General features: G+C 40.2%; 1 long non-coding RNA gene across 1 annotated transcript; it reads left to right on the forward strand.

The window, feature by feature from the left end:
- The first annotated feature begins 4449 nt into the window (after positions 1–4449).
- On the forward strand, positions 4450–21774 carry LOC121398959. The gene is made up of 2 exons (XR_005964654.1): positions 4450–4838; positions 21291–21774. It is a non-coding gene; the product is annotated as an uncharacterized LOC121398959 (long non-coding RNA).
- Positions 21775–21817: the final 43 nt, after the last annotated feature.

Genomic DNA, 21817 nt, shown 5'->3' on the forward strand with positions numbered 1-21817 from the left:
ACCTAATACAAATAAATGGGAAGTGTCTCAGATCTCTCAGAAAATAAATTCATATTCACAGAATAAATGAATAATAGGAGGAGACTACGAGTCACAAAGCTGCCCTTTAGATAGTGTTTAAAAAAATGTTCCACTAAATCTACACTAATATTTTTCTTTATAAAAGATATCAAGTTAGTTGATATTTGATGATTGCTGGATTATTCTAACAAAGATTTTACATTCTTTTACCATCCAAATGACTAATGCACTAGAATCGATTATTTCTTTACACCAATAGATGTTTTTTTACAATATATTCTCAGCGAATATTATTAAAATTCATAAATTTGGTCATGCTCCTTTTTCCATTGAAGTGAAATTGAATTCTCCTTCGAAATCTTTTGTCTTATGGTCTATCCCTTCTATATTATCAGAATGTCCGGACTGCAACATTGTTAACAAATAGATCAGATTAATTCTTTAAAGACAATAAAGTTTAGGGACCCATAGGGTTAATGTGCACTTCCTGATCTCCCTAGTTGCTGGGCAGATGTCCATGTATCTAGTTGTCATTTACATATCCCAGTTATTGGCCAAGAGGTGTTGTGACCACTTCCTGTCACACTTTGGTATAGTGAGTCAGAAGGGGTGGAGCTTCCTCTTTGGCTGCTGGTGTCAGACCCATCCGGATGTTTCCGGGGAGCCTCGGTACAACAAGCCCAGTAAAGCCAGTTTGCCCTGGAGGGACCTGAACCTCTAGTTTGGAAGTTGGGGAGCAGGGACCTTCATTTCTTCCACTTTGCGAAGGCCCTGCCGTAAGTGTTAGAGTCCAGTGTAACCCATGTTGTAGTATACTAGCTGGTGATTAACCCCATGGGCCTGAATAGTCCAAAAACGTGTTACAAAAGTTTCCCAAAATACACTTCCTTTAGTATGGGATGTGTGGAGGGCAGTAAATAGAGGTGAAATTATAGCACACAAAAGTGTTAATATGGAAAGTTATTTACATTTCATTCATCACCCAACTAAACATATCAATATAGTGAAAAATATAAAATATTTTTGAGTAACTTGAAACAGTGGAGCATATTAAGAGATCTTTTTTATATATCCTTTACTAAAGCCAGTTTTAATCATCTTAAACACAAAACAAAAACTGTGTCATCGTGTATTTTGCCTGACGAAGGGGCCTTGATGCTCCGAAAGCTTGAAATGTATCTTTTTTTAATGTTAGTCAATACAGGTATCACTTCTACAATACTTTTTGTATTTGTTTGTTTTTTTAATAATCTTAAAGGGATACTTTTTAATAGCGCTGCTCCATCAGAATTCTGCACTGAAATCTATTTTTTTAAAGAGCAATCAGATTTTTTACATTTAAAGGAGAAGGAAAGCTCCAAGCCAGTTTATTGCCAATAGATTAGCCACAATAGTGCAAGCTAGAACTCTATATTTATTCTGCAGAATGCTTTACCATACCTGAGTAAACAGCGCTAGACACTGTCTCTGTTTGTTTAGGATAGCAGCTGCCATATTAGCTTGGTGTGACATCACTTCCTGCCTGAATCTCTCCCTGCTCACTTACAGCTCTGAGCTCAGATTACAGCAGGGATGGAAGGAGGGAGGGGAAGAGGAGCAAACTGAGCATGCTCAAGCCCTAGCCCTGGAGATTAATGCTGAAAACAGGAATTCTGATACAGAAGCCCATGAGTACACAATAAAAGGAAAGAAATGTGCTGTTTCTTTTGACAGAGGACTCAGAGCAGCATTACTTTGAGGGGTTACTGGTATATTTATATAGTCCTTTCTGATAAAGCTTACTTACTTTTAGCCTTTCATACTCCTTTAACTTTGAAATTTAGCATGAGGATAAACATGATGTCCATTTCCCAGATGCCCCCAACCATATGACTTATGCTTTGATACACTTCAGTCTCTCTTTACTGCTGTACTGAAAGTTGGACTGATATCACTCTCCTCCCTTACCCCCCCCCCCAGCAGCCTATGAACAGAACAATGGGCAGCTCACCAGATAGCAGCTCCCTGACACCTCTGCTGAAAGATATGTTTGCATTGCTAAAAGCGTTTTCTAATGGTAGACATGAGAATAGCACCCAAGAAGGAAAAACCCTATGTCTACCAGTATGTGGGGCTAGGGAGCATGACTTGAGTTGTATTAAAGTACAATAAGAAGGGGAGAAACAATAGCTACAGTATCTCAAATAACAATGAGAAAATTCATTTGCCTGGCATGGTTTGGCGGCAAAATTCTGCACTTTGCCACCTGCAAAAATATTGCGTCACAAATTTCACAGTGACAAAAAAAGTTGACAAGACAAAATTGTCTCAAGACAAAAAGGTCACCATGAGAAAAACTCTTATTGAATTTAATGCATTTGGACAAAAAAGTCGCCAAGACAAAAGAGTAGGCACAAGAAAAACTTCAATGCATTTTTGCTGGTTTAACAAATTTTTGTGAAACTGCACAAAAATGACTACTCACAAAGCAGTTCTATCCTACGTGCTGGCTCCTTCTCAAAGCTCAGAATCAGGCACAATGCACTGAGATGGCTCCACACCAATATTACAGCTAAAAAAATTAATTTGTTGGTTCAAGAATTGTAATTTAGAAATAAAAACTAAACTATAAAAATCATGACCGAAATTTTGAAATCAGAAAATCAGAAATCGTTTACTGAAATAAAATTTTATTTAAAAAAATTCAACCAAACTCCCACACCCAAATCCCCTTAATTTACTGACAAAAGTTCTTGAAAAAAACAGAAAAAGTCATAATAAAATCGAGTGTTGATTCGAATCATACAACTTTTTAAAAATGTTGCTCCGAAATCTCCTATATATCAACTTTACACCCCAAAAACTTGAATTTATTGGATTATCAAAGGAAAAATAGTGCAAACAGCCTAAAACTATTGAGAATCCCGAAGGTAAAAAACATGTTCTAATTGTGAAAGGGACATCTGCCATTGACTTCTACATGACTTTTTGGATTTGAAATTTTAGCAACTTCAAAGTATAATAAATCTCAAAAAAAAATAATATTTTTTAACACTCTAAAAATTATGATTTTTGCCAATTTAAAACTTGACCATAAAAATTTGAGGCTTCATAAATAGGCCCCTGAATTTTTCAGGAAGGATTCAGCTGAATCCAAATGGAGGGTTAAGGAATGTCGTGCACATCAATGCACTTAAAACATTTTGATCCCCTTAATCATGTGACCAAAAGTTACGTGGTTTTATAGGTTGAGATTTATTTCACCCAGGCTATTGGATTTAGCTGAATGCTGAAAAAGCCTTGGATTCAACTGAATCGGATGCATCTCTAATTTCCCACCAAAAACTGATAATTTAATTCAGATAAAAGAGATTTACAAAAAGTCTCCCCTGGTGAATTGGAGAGTATTACTTCTCCCATAAATATTCTTAAGGCCTTGAAAACAATTAATAAGGCATAGGGTCCAGATGGTCTTACCTCATTATTTTAGCAAAGCAGAGAACCTAACCTGATTAGTGTGAGACAGGCTAAAAGTAGCCAAAAAGCCATTCAAGTGCAAGACATGCAGTGTAAAGCCTTCTGAAAACAGAAGGTATTTACTGTACATGCATCATGCTATACACATACATTAGTGGTAGTAAAGTAGTTATTTTCTTAAAAAAATTATTTAATGAATGTGTTATCTCCAGAAAATTTGTCAAGCCTAACATTCAATATAAAATGAATCCCCAAAGAAGGAAAAGATTATCTCCATCTAGTTCATACAGATCAATTTTGTTAATCAACAAAGATTTTATAATTTTCACAAACATTTCAGAAGAAATACTTTTTTATTTGACTAGCTCTTCTTCTTCCCAAAGTGGGTTTTAGGAATATTTGAACTGTCATTAATGTAATTATTTATGCAAAAAACATACAACTCATTACTCCTTATTTAGTTTAGATGCTGGAAAAATCATTGACATCGTTTCATGGAACTACTTTTTTAAATGCTATAAAAATTTTTGATTAATTCCTCAAGTCTGTTAAAACGGATCTAATCTAACCCTCAGGCTATAATTATTGCCCCAGAAAACAGTCAGACATTATTATTATTATTCAAAGGCACCAAACATGGTTGCCCCCTATCATCTTTACTAATTAATATCACAGTGGAACCTATTGTAAGATATTTAAATGTTAAGAATTTAAATTATAAGAATTAATGGTAAATTGACCAAAACCTTAGCTTTTGCTGATTTTTAACTAATTGTTCAATTTAGTTAGTTCTAACTAATTGTTCAACCAATTGTTCAAAATCCCAGGTATTTTATTAGTAATATCTTGAAGTTTTAGTGATTATAGTTCAAAAAGTTCCTTACAAAAATGTATCTTCATTTTGTTATGGCTGCCACCCGTACAACTCTTTATTAACAATGAATTAAAAATAAAATATTGTCACAAATAAGATATCTTTGTCTGCACTTAAAATCTAGATTCTGTTTCTGATCTGATTATTCTCACTCCAAACAATTTTCAAAACTGATAGATTTCTGTCCTCATCCGAGTAATGGTCAGGCAGCCAATGGATTGTTCCCAAATATGGACCAATAAGCCAACAACTTGTCTGGATGTTGCCAGTTGGCATCAAACATAGGCCTGTGTATGAGCAGCTTTAGAGCTAGAATGAGAGGCAATTGACACGCCACTTCCCCATAATGATTCTCCCTCCCTTTACTTATTGTGAGAATGTAAAAGTGAAAGCAGCAGTTGCTGTTTGCTCATTCGGAAGGAACAGAAATTGGAAATGGTGCTGGATAGAATAATCCTTCTCTGCTGGATTTGCTGCAGCTCAGTGTGTAAGTATTACTGGGTACAATGTACCACTAACTGATCCTACCCCTCTGTTTGTTTCCTAGTGTGTGAGTGCCAGGCTGGCTCCTGTAAGTGCTGCACACATAGGGGATTTTTGAAAGGTGCTATAATTTGAGTAAAATGCAATATACTAGATGTGTTACAAAGCTCTCCTTGGGAGGAAACAAACCTACATTTCAACCCCTTAGGCCAGTTGCACACATGGTGCAGATTTGCCAGGGGATTTCAGGGGGGGAAAAAACACATATCATAGAAAATAGTGAATCTGTCCACTACTCACAAGCAGAACTCATACACTGAGCCAAGTGAGGCACCTGAGCTTGGTTGTGGCTTTTGTTTAAATCTGTCTGTCAATTTTCTATTGATTTCACTGATTTGAGAATTTGAAACTATTTTTGATAAATTGGGTGTTAGAGTTCAGAACCTGTAAATTCCAGCAGTTTATAACATGACTTCTGTTGATGTCGCTATTGATAGGGCTAGACTTTCTCCACCATTGTTCAACTGATCTTCTACATCTTCTGAGGTACTGAGTTACGCCCGTGTGCCAGGGTTGGGGTTTAGTCGGCTGTGTTGGGTGGTAGAAGGTGCAAGGGAGTCCAGAGCTGTTGAAAGAGCGTTGTTGTAGAGAGAAGCTGCCTTATTTGGACAGGAAAGGTTGTTAATACAAGAGATGGGTTGTGCTTATACTGTTGATAATTGTTTTGTATCAAATGTGTTAAAGTTTATGTATGTGTAGGTAGAGAGATGGTTGTGATAGTGCAGGTGTTGGCAGTTAACTGAATTACATATGGGGCCTACATAAACAACATACAAATGAAAGTGCAGCTCAGGTCAAAATGAAATGAATCTTGAACATGGAATAACATTAAATGGTAAGAGGGTGGCAGAAGGAGTGCATGCTCTCTCTTTGTTTTTGCCTACATAAATAAACCAATCATGACCTACAACAATATGTTTTGCTGCATGACTGGAATACATCAAAACCCCTTAAAGGAGAAGTCAACCTGTACGGGGGAAACCCCCTTCCCCCTCCCCTGTGTGGGCCCCCCTCCCACCTCTCCCCTGGCCTACCTGCCCCCCCCCAGGTAAATGCCCCTAACTTGCCAAAAACGCTGGTCAAAGCAAGAAGAAGAGAGCTCGGGAGACAATGGCGTCCATGAACTCCGCCGCAGAGGACCTGCGCAGAGGGGAGAGTAACAACTTAGGGGCATTTGCACGGGGGGGGGGGGGGCAGGTAGGCTGGGGGGGAGGAGGGCCTACACAGGGGAGGGTTTTTTTTCCCCGTACAGGTTGACTTCTCCTTTAAGATAAAACTACAGAGGCCATAAATTGGGCCAGATTCAATTCTTTTGAGAAAAGGTTTTCTCATGGTTCATCATTTGAAAACTCATGGATGGAATTCAGTTCTAGGAGAAAACAAGTCGAATAAAAAGACTTTTTCAATTGCTGTATATAAGCCTAATGACACATTCATCAAACCCAGCAGAGGCAGTTATAAACTATAACTATACAGCAAATGTAAGCTAGCCAAACTCAGCCAGACATAAAGCCACACATGATTGGATGCAGTTACATATGAAGAAACTCCTCAGCTGGGTCGGGATGTCCGGGACACCTTTTCCACAATTGCAGGCTCCCTGTTACATGACTATAATGGAGTTATCTCCTCCATAACTTCCTCCCTTTCCAACACTTCCCAGTTCAGCTTTCAGGAGCCTGGGCCCAGTGGAAAACTACAGCCCAGAGACCCCATAGGGAATGGCCCTGTGGTCAAAAAAAGAAACAGAGAACCATATAATACAAGTCTGCTTAATGGTATAATAGGTGAATACAAAGTCAAGCTTAGAACATATTGAGCCATTGGGGCAGCACCAACTGTAGGTCATGACACTGTTCCCAACAGAACCAATAGATCCTTATATGATGCTTTCTGCACCATTTCCTTATGCAGTTTGGGGTAACATCCAGTTTTGCACAAATTCTTGAGCTGCACCCGTCCTCCTCTATTGGACAGTTGAAGTCTCTGCTCAATATTACTGACTGGGGGGTTACTAGCTGGGCCTGCAGGGTCTGGAATGGCCCCAAATACTCATTCTTCTTTTGAGAAATGTACAAATTGATACGCCTAACTGACTTTACCCCCAAGAATCCATCCACAACTAATAACCAGCAGCAAATAAGAAATTAATTTGACCCATTTCGTTTCACCAAAAATTTGCGCCGGCAAACTGTCATTGACGCCCATTAAAAGTCTATGTGTGTCCAAATATTTTTGATACGCGGCACATTTTTTTTGACACAAGTCATTTTTTTTTCCATACAAGTCTATGGGCGTCATTTCTGTGGCGAAACAAGGCGAAAAACTTCGCCCATCCTTATGTCTGAGAATTCTGATTGCTTGTTCTGTTAGACAGACGGCTGTTCTCTTCACTGAGGAATTCCCAGGGAGGTTCAGGCAAATGTTTATTTCAATCTATATTTTCAGGCACCTGAACTTTTATTTATGGCACGATTGTGAACTGTGGAGAACTTTTCTCTTCTCCATTTCTGTGCTTTGGCTGGGGGTTTTTCATGTAGTGTATAGCTATATTGGGCTTGTCATCTGGGTAAAAAAGGTTACTGTATAGTAACATGAGTGCTACTGGTTCCAATGCAACAGCACAATCAGTATTGTAGCGATATTTAATGGAAAACAAATTGTGATAAATAGCAGAAAGAAGATTAAGAAGAAACACCCAAGGCAACATTTGTGCCTGGAACTGACCCATTATGTCTCCCTGCACTAATGGTATCAGTTGGAGCAAATCACCCATTGACCACTCAGTGTTGTCCATCATCTGGATCTTCAGAGGTACAAGACTCTGACCATCTCCCAACCCCGACTGACTCTAGATGTTCAGACGATAGAGGAAGGGATTGTGTCTCTGTCAGTCTCCAATGTAACCGTCTTTAGGGAACCTACACGTGTAGAGTGAGTTATGGTTTAAAACAAGAACAAGAGGTGAAATTATAAGTTGAAGGTAAGTTTTACAGCATTTCATACATGTACTTTACTCATACAGAAGTGGTCTTGTGCCCTTAATATTCCTTCCCTAACAGATTATCAAGATAACTAGATCTAAGAAGACGCTATATCGCTCAGTGACTGGGTTCTACCCTGTGGATATAGGGGTGTCATGGCTCAGAGATGGGGAGCCCGTACCCCATTCCTCTAATATAGACAAAGACTCAAGGCCATGGAGCAATACAGATTAAATGTACACATAGGGCCAACTCACTGGAGCGCCCAAGACAATTCCCTTTCATCACCCCACCCCCGCACACTTCCGCAGAGACACATTTGGTGGAGGAGTTTGAATGGAGGAATAACGTGTCAGGAGATGTGTAAGAGGTTGTGACATCCCGGGAGGTGTGAGAGGTTTAGTGTCGCTCTGGGAGGAGGGGTAGTGACGCGGCAGGAGGAGTGGGAGAGGTGATCCTGTGCCGGTATGGGTGCAAAACGTTGGTGTAGGTGAGAAAATCCTCTCCTGGCAGGTTAGGGACTAGGGGCAGCCAGGCAGAAGAGGTACGTGCCTGGCTCCCCCTTAACTTTGCGGCCTAGGCAAGTGCCTCTTCTGCCTACCCCTAGTTCCAGCCCTGAGTACACAATGAACAACTCACAGAGTGTTGCCCCTCACTGAGACTTACTCCTGCCAAGTAGAACACAAGTCTCTGCCAAAGCCTCTTCTCAAGGATCTCCACTTGGTGTATAATGGTACGACCATTACTCTTATCCATAGTAGTGTTTCTTGTACAATCAGAATTTAGCTACCACTATGGGTTCATTGTGTGGCCCCAAAGCATCTATCTGGTAACAGTTGTTTTTTCTAATAACAAGTAATAGTTAAAATTTGCTTTGTTGGGCCTCAGTAGCTACAATCGGTCACTCAGATATGTAATACATTGAGTACAGTTACCAGTACATTATTGCTGAATGACGTAGTAGAACAATTTAAAGAATGGTTTAGAGTAGCAAGATACTTTAGGTCCATCAACATTTTAGAACTGTTGCTATAAATATATTACTGGACAGAGTTATAATACAGGGGTGCCTAAACAATTCAAGGAATTTTGGCATTTTAAATATGATACAAATCAATAAGAATAACTTACAGGCTTATCAGGTGGCACTAAACAACACAATTAGTTTATGGGTCCCCTAATCTCATGGTTCTGTTCCAAAACAGCTGATCTGCCTCTTTACACTGGTCTCTTCTGTAATAAACAAAATTGCAGGTAAAGTTGTTATAAATAAAAATAAATAATAAATAAAATGCTACAGGGTAACCCTATTGAAATATAAAATAACAAAAGTGGTATAAAGGATATACCTTTATGGTCTAAGATACAATGAACAGGCAGTAACCAATTTTTAATTGCAAAAAAAAAAAATATCTTCATAAAGTGCTCTTGGCTTTAAAATGTTTGAGTGTTAAGCACAAAAAAACATACACACAATAGTTGAAATAAGGTTGGAGGCTTCAAATTCAAAAGTGCACCCAAGCTCACAAACCCATTAAATGTACAACAGTAACACAACCCCTTCTTGTGTAGTAATGCATATTTCCACAGTCCTATTCCATATCAGCAAATACCAGGTTATCCCTGCCCCCATGCCCCAGCAGAAGGCCCCTTCCCAAAGCTTTAAAAAGCCAACCTCATCCCCTCTGTGGTGTGTTGTTTTTGTTCTTCTGCTTTCCTTGCTCCATTGGTGGCAATATTTCTGCTTTTTAACCATGGGAAAGCATTAGGTGAATGGAAATGGCAGCTAGGAACTGGGGTTTTTTGATCCATGAGATCTTTTCCCTACACATGACCTCATACCCTGAGATCTCCAGCGCTTCATCCCATGTGCCTTCCTGGTTGACTCAACAGCATCCAGTGGCAAGTGCTTGTCCCCCTATCATTGTGCCCTCCTAACCTGCCGTAAAGCATCCAGTGGCAATGGTGTGTGGCCCTGCACCCTTTGTATTTTTGCAGATTGACGAGGGAGGTGGAAGATTGTCAGTATTTAGTTAGTGGCCTAAGTCTCATGATCTCCATTTCCTTTTGTTTTTCTTTGGTTCCGCTGTGCGGTGAGATATTGTTGGAATGGAACCAGAGTTCTGAGCCAACTGCCTCCTTCACTAAGTCTTTCCTGAGGAAGTCTATTAAGAAGTATTTTAACTCAACTCAAAGTATTTTAACTCAACTTGTCCCTGAACTTTCCAGAGAATTACTCCAGTCTCATGTTATGGCTACTTGCTGCTACACTGGGTAATGCCCTGAATCATTTTACTTGCTATGGAAAGCGTTCCCCAATCTTTTTTTAACCATGAGTCACATTTATAGATACAAAAAAGTTGGGAAGCAAAACAAACATGCAAAATGTGCCAAATAAGGGCTCTTATTGGCCATTTGATAGCCTTTTGGTAGCCTCTATGGGGACTGGCAGCCTACAGGAGTTTCTGTTTGGCAGTACACTTGGTTTTTGTACAACTAAAACTTGTTTCCATGCCTGGAACTGAAAATTAAGCGTCTACTTCGAGGAACTGCCTAATATCATGCCCACCGGACTAGTCTCAGCTACATGTATTTATATACGATATACACCATTACATAAATGTACACATTCCACCTGAACTTTCCCAAGAGTGACACCAGTACTGGACCATGGCTATTGGAGCCAGGTTGTATTTGCTAGTTCAGGGTTTAGGAGCAATGTGGCTGAATGTGGCTGTATGTGTTTATTATGCAACATGGAGTTTGTAGTAGTAACCTTCAGGCTTATTGAGGCAAACCTGTGCAGTTCCTCCTTTAGGGGGTCTTTCTCCAGTTTTCTGGCACCTAAGTTGAATATAAGTCATTTTGATAAGATTCATTGGCATATTTGGAGCAAGTCTATAAGAGGGGTTCTCTAATCCCTGCATGGTGAGGGCCTTCCGTAGCTCTTCTGTAATGTGCCATAATGCAGGATAATAAGCTGACTTGTAAATGACAAGTTCATTAGGTTGCTTGCTATTTTCTCTGTCTTAAGAAACAAGTGGCTGCTTCTTCTTGAAGCTGTTCTGTGTTGTTGGCAGGGGTTAAGCTGTTTGTTACCCAACAAGCAACTAGTTAATAGTGTGAATAGTGTGAATATACATCATGCCCTGTATGAACCTTGCTAAGCTTTGCTTCTCGCTGTTTGTGTTGGATGTGGGGTTGGGACTGTTGTACAATTGTGCCTTTAGATGACTGGTTTCTTTGAGGTTTATTTAGTTTGGCAAGTTTAGACATGTTAGAGGGCCTGAGGGTTACTCATATTACATGTTTTGGAGCAGTTGCCATTTTATTTGTATTCCCTCAAGAGGCCATAAATGTTTGTTCTTACTATTCCGGTTGCAGGTTTAACTATGACGTTTTCTCCCCAATGGATATGCAAGGAAGGTTTCTGAGAGTCACGTCTGCAGTAGTTGGGCATGAAACATGCTTATTTAGGTTATGATTTAGGGGTAGGTTTTAATATCTTTCTGCCTAGGGCACAGTTAACTGGTCCAGACCCTGTGGCTTGTTTCACCTGTTGCCAATCTGGCCACAAAGTGTAAGCTATTTGTCTGGCTATAAAACTTCTTACACTGCTCTGACTCATTGCCCAATGTAGATCAATTCTCAATAGTCCCTGGGTGGGATTCTTGTCTGATTATCTGTTCCTGACCTTTGCCTGTTTTTGACCTTTTGCTGTATCACTGCCTGGACCTGCTTCACTAAAGCTTCTGGATCCTGACTTTGTACCGTGTTACTGATTGGTTTTTGACTCCAGCCTGTTTGTCCTGACTACTCTCCTGATTCTGTACTGAACTGTCTGACTGGTACTGACCTGGCCTGTTTGTCCTGACTACTCTCCTGATTCTGTACTGAACTGTCTGACTGGTACTGACCTGGCCTGTTTATCCTGACTACTCCCCTGATTCTGTACTGAACTGTCTGACTGGTACTGACCTGGCCTGTTTATCCTGACTACTCTCCTGATTCTGTACTGAACTGTCTGACTGGTACTGACCTGGCCTGTTTATCCTGACTACTCTCCTGATTCTGTACTGAACTGTCTGACTGGTACTGACCTGGCCTGTTTATCCTGACTACTCTCCTGATTCTGTACTGAACTGTCTGACTGGTACTGACCTGGCCTGTTTATCCTGACTACTCCCCTGATTCTGTACTGAACTGTCTGAATGGTACTGACCTGGCCTGTTTGTCCTGACTACTCCCCTGATTCTGTACTGAACTGTCTGACTGGTACTGACCTGGCCTGTTTATCCTGACTACTCCCCTGATTCTGTACTGAACTGTCTGACTGGTACTGACCTGGCCTGTTCCACTAATTCACTGTCTGTTCCCCATTCCTCCTGTATACATTACGGTTCCCTTGCCTGCCCAGTGCTTCTCCCTTGGTCCTCTCACGTTAAGTCCTAGTGGCATCTGAGTAGCGGAGGGCTCCCCCCCAAGTCAAAGGTGACTGCTATAGGCGGAGGTGTGAGCTGAGACTGGGACCTTGGGGTTTGTTCTGGATTTGGGATACCATACGTAACACTCTGATTCTTGGTGCTTGCCTAAAGAATAAGGTAGTAATGCCCTTCTTGCCTCATTTTATTGCAATTATTCCTTATGACATGATTGCCTTAATTTTGTCATACAGCCCGAATTTAGGGTTTATTTGTCTAGATAATAATAATAATAATAATATTGCAGTGCCTGTATAAGTGCTGCATTATTATGTGAATATGTATAGGGAGCTAGATCTCTGCTTTGGTCTAACAGGTATCTTTGACTTGTGATGCATTTCACTCCTAGGAGCTGTTCATTTTGCATCAGTTATTTGCTATGTCTTTGCATTTTCATGTTAAATTCTGGAAGTTGGATCCCATGGTTCCCATGTTCTATCCACCTCTTACTATAGGTATGGGAAATGATCTGTGTGAGTTCCTTTGTGTAGAACGAGGTCCTAGTAGGATTGCTTCCCTTTAGTATCATTGTTCATTGATCTCTTCCTCTAGGTTCGATTTGATATTGGCTAATCCTATTAAATGTATATAACTAGGTTCTTCACCTGGAGCTGATATTATGACAAGTTGTTGTACTTCACAACAATAATATATATATATTATCCAGGAGACTGTTAGAGCCTAGGTCCCTCCCAATTGGTCATTAAGCTTGCCATGTTCTGGATGGGGCTGATATGGAGGAGATCCAGGGAAATTGGAAAATTGGATCATACTTACTGTGAGTTTCCTTTCCAAACTGTAAAATCAGTATATTCCCATCCCTTCTACCATGTTTCTCTTAAAGTTCATGACAAAGATGCCAAAGACGGGGGGGGGTAGATTTTAAAGCTTTGGGTAGGGACCTTCTAAGGGGCATGTGGGTGGGGATAGCGCAGTGAGTGCTGATATGGAGTATGTCCAGGAAAGAAAATGACAGTAAGAATGAGACATATTTCCCTTCTCCGAGTTCCACTGTAAATAGTATTTGTAGTGAATTTCAAAAGTCATGATGAATAAAGATCACTGCACCCCCTCTGCACATGTTCTGAGTCCTTGTCAAACTCAGTGCAGTTCTGTTACCCAAAAATATTTATCTCTTTAACTTCTTCTTAAGTTTCAGTGGGACAACTGTCCACTAACCACATTCAGACAATTTGGGGTTCAGTAAAGTATAATCATTAAATGGGTTGATCACCTTTGCAATAATGGTTAGTATGATGTAGAGAGGGATAGTCTGAGACAATTTGCAATTGGTTTTCATTTTTTGACTTATTTAGCTTTAGCTTTAGCTTTGACTTTATTCAGCAGCTCTCCAGTTTGTAATCTCAGCAGTCTGGTTGCTAGGATCCAAAGAGACTGGAATATGAATAGGAGAGGCCTAAATAGAAAGATGAGTAATAAAAAGTAACAATAACAATACATTTGTAGCCTTATAGAGCATTTGTTTTTTAGATGGGGGTCAGTGACCCCCATTTGAAGAGTCAAAAGTAACAGGCTAATAACTATAAAAAAATAAATAATGAAAACCAATTGAAAAGTTGCTTAGAATTGTCCGTTCTATAACATAATAAAAGCTACCTTAAAGGTGAAGCACCCCTTTAAAGACCACAACTGCAGCCCAACCATTTAGGGGCAGATTAATCAAGGGTCGGAATGAATTCGAGGGAATTTTCGAAGTAAAAAAATTTGAAGTCATTTTTTGGATACTTCAGCCATCGAATAGGATACTACGACTTCGACTTCGAATTCAATTCGAAGTAAAATCGTTTGAATATTCGACCATTCGATAATCAAAGTACTGTCTCTTTAAAAAAAGTTTCGTTTCAATACTTCACCAAATTAAACCTGCCGAAGTGCTACATTAGCCTATGGGGACCTTTTAGAGCAAAAATCATTCGATCGATCGCTGAAATCCTTTAAATCGTTCGATTCGAAGGATTTAATCGTTCCATCAAACTATTTTACTTCGACCGCAGGATACCCAAATTTGGTGAAAAAAACTTCGACTTCGATATTCGAAGTTAAAGTATTTCAATTCGATGGTCGAATTTCGAAGTATTTTTAACTTCAAAATTCGACCCTTGATAAATCTGCCCCTTAATGTTGTACAACACAGAGCTTCTGTTTTTTGCCCATAAATTTGGCCTCTTACATTGTGGTGTTGTGATGTAATAATAATAAAAATAATAATGATAATAATAATAATAATAATGCTAATAATAATACAATGATTAATATACTGTATGTATCATTTTTATATTAATATAATTCATAATACATTTGATAAAGTATTTCATACAGTAATAAAGATAATGAAGCAGGGAAAAAACGCAGGATCAAACGGTGCCCGAAGGCTTAATAGTATCCTACATAAAAGCAAGATGATACTCAGCAATGATCAGAGATTTATCGTTTATAATAACTAGAACTATATTAACACTTTCCATCCTTTGCTGGAGAAAAGACAGAGCAGAGGCTGAGTTTTTGTTCATGGGTGTCACTGAGCTGCAAGTTCATTCTGGGTAACAAATTAATAGGGATGCACCGAATCCACTATTTTGGATTCTGCCGAACCCACGAATCCTTTGCGAAAGTTTCAGCCGAATACCGAACTGAATCTGAATCCTAATTTGCATATGCAAATTAGGGTTGGGAAGGGGAAAACATCTGTTACTTCCTTGTTTTGTGACAAAAAGTCCAGCGATTTCCCTCCCTGCCCCTAATTTGCATATGCAAATTAGGATTCGGATTCGGTTCGGCCAGGGAGAAGGATTCAGCCGAATCAGAATCCTTCTGAAAAAGGCCGAATCCTGGCCGAATCCCGAAACTGAATCCTGGATTCAGTGCATCTCTACGAATTAATACTGTTTCTAACTCCATTTAACTCCATTCTATTCACTTTCTGCAAGAAGCTCAACTAGGAATAATGCTATAAATGCTACAGATTATGTGTTCGAGTTCTACATTGAGATCCACCACAACAACAATCTGTGAATCTGAAGGTTCCCCTCAGTAGCCCCCCAATATCTTTTCCTCTAATTCAGCCTAAATCAATTCGCTTATAAAATGTCATAATACAATCGGGGGTAGTTCACCTTTAAGTTAACCTTGAGGTAGATTGCCCAATTCTTAGTACTGATTCATTTGGTCTTCACTTATTATCTGTTCTGGTTATTGAATTAGTTGCCTTCCTCTTCTGCCTTTTTCTGGCTTTTAAATGGGGGTCACTGACCCGGCAGACAAGAAACTATTGCTCTGTGAGGCTACACTTTTATTGTTATTGTTACTTTGTATTCCATATCTTTCTATTCAGCCCCTCTACTTATCATCTTCAAGTGTCTCATTCACCTCACTGCCTGGTTGCTAGGGGAAACTGGACCCTAGAAACCAAATAGCTGTGTGGGAGATTTATTGTATTTCTTACATTTAAAGTATTTTGGGCTCAGTCATTTTTTTTCCCAGCAATTAAGGTTGTTGCATTGATCCATTGTAACCTCCTAATCATTAATAACAGTTGGCCATACTGTATGTAGAGTTAACAATGCCTTTATGGCTTTAATTCCCTAATTTACTGATTTCCCTAGTTGCTGGGCAGATTCCCCTGTAGCTAGAGGTAATCTGCATAGTTATATTATTGGCCAGGAGCTGCTGTGACCACTTCCTGTCACACTCTGGTATAGTGAGAGAGAGGGGGTGGAGCTTCCTCTTTGACTGCTGGATGCTGATCTGGCTGGGTGTGCCCAGGGGAGCCCATGTGACTAGAGGGGCCGGGTCCTCTAGTGTCTAAGTCGGGGAGCAGGGACCCCATGAATGAGGCTATTGAGTGGCAGGGATATATCTGTAATAGACTCTGTAGGAGAGTGAGATAGAGAGGACAGATAGAAAGAGCAGCTTGGCTCCAACTAGGAGGGATACAGGAGGTAACTCTCCTCTCAGGCAAGACTGTCGTATAGGGACAAAGACTAATAGGGATTAGGTCTAGTGATTTCCCTGATCCCCTGTGTGAGGATCCAGGTCACGGTGTTATCTCTGGAGGAAAGTCCCCGGCATCTCTCTGTCAGCTCTGTGAGAGCGGCGAATGCCTATATACTGCCAATGCCTCTGTACCACTGTGAGTAAACCTGTGGATCATTTGTCTTGGACAAATAAAAGTTATTTTGTTATACTTCAAAAACCTCCTGGCGCCCATTTTTCTAATTGTTGTTGCACAGTAGCCTGAGAGTTGCAGTTGCACTAAACCATTCCTGAAATCTTCCATTTAGCGAAGGCCCTAGCCTGAAGTGTTTGAGTCACATGTAACCCATGTTCTAAGCACTAGCTGGACATTAACCCCTTTTTGGTCTGCCTAGCCAAGTTAGCGTTACATTTTGGCACCCGATGTGGTGCTCGATTTCTCAAAACCAGGCTGTGCTACTGTTGCTTTACATTTTTTTGACAGGCTGCAGGACCAAGTAGGAAAAAGGCAGTCCTGCATTTTTGGTGCAAAGTATTTGGCCGTGGGTTCGGGCTTGGAGGTTTTCCCACATTACTCTTATTGGCCTGCGCCAATTCCCTGCGAAAATTCCCTGGCGCCATTTTGGGCAGGGAAATACTTTGGCGCATTTGAAGAGAGAAGACTTCATCCAGTGTTGCCACCAGGGCCGGGCCAAGACAGCCGGGCGCCCAAGGCAACCCGGCAGCCCTCTTCGCCCCCTTGCGCGCCGGACTTCAAGTGCGCATGCGCGTGCGGCCAGAAATGCGCATGCACGCACAGCCAGAAGTGCGCATGCGTGCACATCAGAAACTGCGTGTGTCAGGAACTGTGGCATAAACTGCGCATGCCGGAAATATTTTAATTCGCGAAGGGGGAAGAGAGCGCCGGTGGGAGAGAAAGGGTCCGGACAAGGGGTAGGCTGAAGAAAGAGGTACGTTCTTGGCGCCCCCACTTGATTGCGCCCTAGGCACGTGCCTCTTCTGCCTACCCCTAGTTCCGGCCCTGGTTGCCACTGTTTCTGATCCAGACCACGGCTGAGACTGGATCCAGTGTGCAGATTCCTAATCTGTTTGCCTCTTCACCTGTTACAATTGTATGTTTAGGAACCCAAGTACTGACAGTATACCCTTTAGGTGCAGTCGAAGAGCCTCACCGTATTCCTGTTTTCACCGACGCCCTTTTGGGGCCCCCAGGACTTTCTGCTGCAGAACAGGCCAAGATCCTAAACACGGCCAAGGTATTTGGAGTAAGGTACGAGAATCAGGCAGAGATGAGTCGTGGACAGGCGAAAAGGTCAAAAGGGAGCAAGATGCTGAGGTCAAGAAACAGGCAAAAGGTCAATATCAGAAGATCCAAACAGAATTAAGGCTTGGCTGAGTCATAAAAACTCAGAACCAGCTTGGGCACTTAGTTCAAGCAAAAGGCGCCTTTTAATTTCAAATTTGGTGCCAAACGTGACTTCAGCTCGTCCGCCAACGTCATGGCGCATAGTTAATGTGCATACGCAGAGACGTGCATGTGCTTTTCCTAATTGTGGCCAGAGGAACCCAGGGACCGGGGCGCATTCCTTCCTTTAGACGCGCAATTAGGAAATGCACGTGAGATAGAGAGTACAGATAGAAAGAGCAGCTTGGCTACAGGTGGGCCAACAACAACTAGCTGGACAAGTTAGTGTTACAGTCCCAAATTAATATGAGTTCTTCTATGAAGTGACCCTTCTAGGGCCTCTGGGATCTAAATCCATTGCTGCTTCCAGAAGCCCATAAAGAGGTTGGTATAACTCGGGCAAATTTCCCCCCTTTGATGAATATAAACATGTCATTATCTATATCATGCATATATATGCACAGGTCTGCTTTTTTGGTAGAAGTTTTACCAATTAAACTGTATGGTGACATTTTGGGATGAGCATTTATATTCTTCCTGTGCTATTTTAAAGGGACACAAAACTGATCTCCTCCCCGAGCAGAGCAACACCAGAACACTTCTCTGTCTTATGAAGGTTCATCTCCTTGACTGTACAGTTACACAAACTGACCAGCAGATGGGGTTGTTGTTAAAGAAAAACCCAGTATATTGGCAGCTAATAAGAACTTAAAGGGATACTGTCATGGGAAAAAAAAGTCATGTGACTTGTGCTCTGATAAACTTCAATCACTCTTTACTGCTGTACTGCAAGTTGGAGTGATAACACCCCCCTCCCTTTCCCCCCCAGCAGCCAAACAAAAGAACAATGGGAAGGTAACCAGATAGCAGCTCCCTAACACAAGATAACAGCTGCCTGGTAGATCTAAGAACAACACTCAATAGTAAAATCCAGGTCCCACTGAGACACATTCAGTTACATTGAGAAGGAAAAACAGCAGCCTGCCAGAAAGCATTTCTCTCCTAAAGTGCAGGCACAAGTCACATGACTGGGGGCAGCTGGGAAATTGACAATATGTCTAGCCCCATGTCAGATTTCAAAATTGAATATAAAAAAATCTGTTTGCTCTTTGGAGAAATGGATTTCAGTGCAGAATTCTGCTGGAGCAGCACTATTAACTGATTCATTTTGAAAAAAAATTTTTTCCCCCATGACAGTATCCCTTTAAACGGCATGTTAATTCAAAAAAACTAAAATCCCATTTTTACTTTCTTTAATGAATAGGAAACCTATCTCCAATATACTTTAATTAAAAATGTGCACTCATTGAGGTTTTTGAAGAACCCCACTTTGATATTTTATCTGTTTTACAAATAGCGAAATGTTCCTTGTGACTTTAAGAAGAATCCTCTCTATCGTGATTCAATTTTTGTGTGGAAACTTTTATTCTCTCGACAAAGTTATAGTTATGCGGAAACTCCTTTCATGACAGTTTTTACTTAAACCTTCCGATTTTCAAAAGTCTGATTCCTTTTTATTTTCTATAAAGAGAAAATTTCTAGTCTTAGTGAAAGACCTATACGACCCACTTAAGGAGACCCTAATATCTTGGTCAGGACTTAAAAAGAAAGTATAAGCTCCATGAATCTGATATTATTACTCAGCTTCTCAATACGGTCTTTCTTTGTTGCATAATAATAGCTGAATATCTGGCTGAGTTTTTGGAACTCCCTTGTTCGATTTCTATTAATGCTTTATCCAAAAAATTTTGGAATTATTATGGGTCAGACTCACAGCCATTATCAAAAGTTTCCACCAAATGGGCTGAGTTTTTACAATGTCAAGTGTCCCCCTCTGATTTGGTAAAGTCCTTATATAATTATAATAACTTAATTTTAGTGGAGAGTTGGAGGATACAGCATTATAAGCTTGTTCACCTTGGCTATGGGACATTTTTCCCATAATAGTCCTATATCTTATTGTCCTAAATGTGACAAGACTAATGTGTCCCTTTTCCATTATCTATGGACTTGTCCAAAGATTAGTCTATTTTGGAGGGAAGTCACTCGTTTTTTGGATTCTAAACTGAAGATAAAAACTTGTCTCCATGTTTTGCTTTGCTGCATCTAGATATTAATACACTTTCCTCAATTCCTGAGATCAAATCTATTTCCCATGAGAGTAAATTATTGCCATCTTGATTTCTAGCTGCTTCCAGGAAAGCTTTATTTAATTATTGGCTACAAAAAGATTCTCCCTCATTATCGGACATCATATCTTATGTGAATCAGCTTAGTTGGCAAGAAGCCTTAATAGTTAAAACAAAAGTAAATAATTCCAAAGAGTTTTTTAGACTGATATGGTTGAGATTTGTAACTCCAGTACTAGTGGTCAATTAACTCAGTTTCTTTAATTGTAAAATGAATGTTTATTGGGAGGCCTGACATTCCAGTTATTAGTTTTTTAGTTATCTCTTCATTGAATGTTATATTAATTTTTGCTAATAACATACTATTGTGTTTATTGGAGCACATTTTCTTAGTCTGCCAAATAATTGTCATCTTGATTTTATTTATTTAATGGAAAAATCTAATAAAATGTTTGAAACAAAAATAATGTGTGCCGTTTTTATAAGAAACCTGACTGTATGCAGTGACATTCTCCCTTCATTTACTGCTGTGGATAGGAATTGTCAGACGATCCCTAACTGCTCTGCAGGGAAACAATCATACTTATGTACAGCAGGGGGAGCCCCCGCCTTACTTCCCAGCCATGCAGAACTCAAGCAGCTTTGTTTGTTTCCCTGTAGAGCAGTCGGCAACTGTGTAGAGATTTGTATTGGATTTTACTAATGCCTTTACATCCCCTTTACTGTTTCCAACTCCAGCTGCAGGGACAAAGATCGTGGAGACAGATTTAAACAGATAAACTGGGATTCTATTTGGAGGATTATTTAGCTGCAGCCACTGGTTCTGCAGAGTTGGAGAAAGTCTGTATTAAGCAATACAAAAACTATAAAATCCACATTAGATTACATGACAACACAGGAGCCAGTGCAGTCTGTATATTCTGATTATTAATCAGTCTTGTTGTATCGGCTTCTGGCAGATATTATTTGACTTGTGCTGTTTTGATCATTTATGACGATCCCTAAGCAGCCCAGATCACACTGAGCATGTGCACAGTCTTGGTCTTGCAAAGATGTATAACAAAGTTACAAGATGGTGACCCCCTGTGGCCAACTTTGAAAGCATAAATCATTTGTTTGATTAGACTTGTGGTGCAGTAAGTTCATGTTTATGTTTAGTATAAAAAATACAGCATTTCTAGCCTTATTCTGTTTTATACTTTACTTCCCCTTTAAAACAGAAACAAATAAATAGTATAAATTATAAGTACTTTTTTATGTACGGATAAAGGCTTCTGTTAAAAGTTCGGTCAATATGTTTAATTGAAATAGTAACACAAATCTGCCATTAATACAACAAATAGATCCTCCAAACCTTTCATTATTTTCATAAAAATTGCCAATACCCCTCTGATTTTCCTCCAGATTCACAGACGGGCAGCAGTCAGACAACAGAGCGCCTCCGACTTCTCTGGATTCCAGTTGTCTTTGTCGTTCTATTGGTGGGGGGTGGTCTCCTGCTCTACTGTCACCCCTGCAGCCCCCCAGAGGCAGGAATATGTGAGCGGTGTGGAGACGTGTGTGGCAATATTATGAGATCTTGCGGAAATGGGGTCCCCCTTGGAAGTCTTCCCAGGGGATTCCCCAGAAGTTCTGCCGAAGTGGAGACCAGCTGCTGAGAGCTGCAGAACTTGCCTGACAGTTGCATGTATATATGTATATATTTATATTTGTATATATATCTTATTATTTTGCTTATTGGAACTTCAGAGCAACTGTTTTCAGCAGAGAAAATGCCATTTATTCAGACTTCTTGAAGAAACAGGGAACTGTGATGGGAATATTAGGGCTTTCTGTGTTATCAAATTTTGGTTCCTCTTTAATAAATGAGACAAGATTGAACTATTAACCCATTGTGTGTTCCTTGTTTCCTGAGATCTCATATCCCGGCC

Source organism: Xenopus laevis, chromosome 9_10S, assembly GCF_017654675.1.
Source record: "Xenopus laevis strain J_2021 chromosome 9_10S, Xenopus_laevis_v10.1, whole genome shotgun sequence".
Classification (NCBI taxonomy): Eukaryota; Metazoa; Chordata; class Amphibia; order Anura; family Pipidae; genus Xenopus; species Xenopus laevis.